Source organism: Colobus angolensis, unplaced genomic scaffold (assembly GCF_000951035.1).
Source record: "Colobus angolensis palliatus isolate OR3802 unplaced genomic scaffold, Cang.pa_1.0 Scaffold44, whole genome shotgun sequence".
Taxonomy (NCBI): domain Eukaryota; kingdom Metazoa; phylum Chordata; class Mammalia; order Primates; family Cercopithecidae; genus Colobus; species Colobus angolensis.
In genome coordinates, this window is record NW_012117821.1 from 1,142,089 (window position 1) to 1,144,048 (window position 1,960).

Genomic DNA, 1,960 nt, shown 5'->3' on the forward strand with positions numbered 1-1,960 from the left:
GCTAGCGTATTGCGGTGTCCGCCTCTGCCTGGCATGTATGCTTAGTTGTGTAAACCGTGGAGGGGCTTGTGTTGGAGGCAGTTTATCTGGTTTGTTGCACAGCTACGACAATGTGTCGAGCCTGGGATTGGCATAACTTTTGTCAAAGCCAGATTCAAGCTGAACAGTGGGAGTGAGTTTCCTCATAATGTTATTTATTTCTAGATTTTGTGTTTTGTGTGTTCCCCTGTTTTATTTTGGTAGTTCAGAATTGGGCAACCCTATTAGGGTAGAAGTGATGAACATCGGATGCTTCCTTTGGAAAGGCGATTTGAGGAGGGCCCTACGGGAGGAGACACTTGGCTTCTGGAAGGCTGAAAGGAAATTCTGGCCGGGTGCGGTGGCTCACGCCTGTACTCCCAGCACTTTGGGAGGCCAAGACAGGTGGATCACGAGGCCAGGAGTTCGAGACCAGCCTGGCCAACATGGCGGAACGCTGTCTCTACTAAAAATACAAAAATTAGCTGGGCGTCGTGGCAGGTGCCTGTAACTCCAGCTACTTGGGAGGCTAAGGCAGGAGAATCACTTGAATCCAGGAGGCGGAGGTTGCAGTGAGCCGAGATCCTGCCACTGCACTCCAGCCTGGGTGACAAGAGCAAGACTCCATCTCAAAAAAAAAAAAAAAAAAAAATTATTTTCTCCAGCTTAATGGAGTGGCAGGAGAATAAGGCAGCATTAAGCTAGCGGCTGCTGCAGACTGTCATGGGGCACAGAAGCTGAGAAGGGCATCCCCAAGTTAAAAAAAGAAAAACCTGTTCTGCGTCTTTGTAGAGACCCAGGTGACCTTGGAGCCCTGTCCCTGAAAGGCAAGTGGTGTGAGCAGCAGCAGTGTCTCCCGAGCAGGCTGCTGACTGCAGGGCAGGTGATGGAAAGACGGTGATGTCCGCACTTCAATTCCCCTTCTCCCCATGGCTCCAAGCGAGCTCCCTGTTATCTGCAGGCTTGAAAGACTGTGGAAGCACTCCGAAGTCCTCCCTGGGACAGAAGGGACTTGTCGGCCTGGAGGCTGTGCCCTCAGGGTCATGGCATCTGGAGCCTGAATGGGGGAAAGTTCAACCGATGGGAGAGGAGTAGCCTTAACGTGGTGGCAGGGTGGAGTGATCAGACACAGGGTTCGGCCCTATAGGGCCCACCGTTACCCTGGGGTTTTGTTTTTTTTTTTTTTTGGCTCTTAATGCATTGGAGAACTGTCCAAGCATGCAGGGCCCTGCCCTGGTGAGCCTGCTTGCGTGTGGCGGGAGAGGCTGCTTCCCTTGTGCCTGCTCCTGCAGATGCTTTCTAGGGACCACGGATGGAAAGGTTGGGGTAAGAGGCTCCCACCTGGGCAGCCTATAAAAACTAGCGATTTCTGAGAAACTGGTTCGTTGGGGCTGCTAAGGGCTCCAGAATTGGCATTTCGAAGCCCCGCAGGCACCTGCCAGAGGTCGGAGGACCCCTGGTGAAAGCAGGGTCCGGGCCAGAGTGTGGCCTGTGCACCGTCCACGGGTGCGGGTGCCTTCGGTCCTGGAGCAGCCCCCTTCCTGCACCGCGCTCTCAGCGGATGGAACAGGCGGCCTCGGTGCTGGCAGCGTGAGGAAGTCCCAAGCTCAGCCAAGGTCACTCGGGGCGCGGGGCCCAGGGGCCGCCCAGCCGGCTCCCCCCAGGGACGCCGGGAGGCGAGAGCGCAGGGGCGGAAGTGGGGTCCGCCAGTGAGCGGCGCGAGGCGCTTGGGTGTGTCCGAGGGGCCTTCCCAATGGAGGCCGGTTCCGGTGACAGGCGTTGTCCAATGAAGTCCCTTGGGAGGCGGGGTTGAGGCGAGTGTGTCCAATCGGTAGGGTCACCTGAGGGGGCCCGCCCTCCTCTCCTGCCATAGGTGGGCCTCCCGCGCGGGGCGGGGAGAGAGGGCTTCCCCCCAATGGTCGGTGGCCCGGGAGGGGGCGTG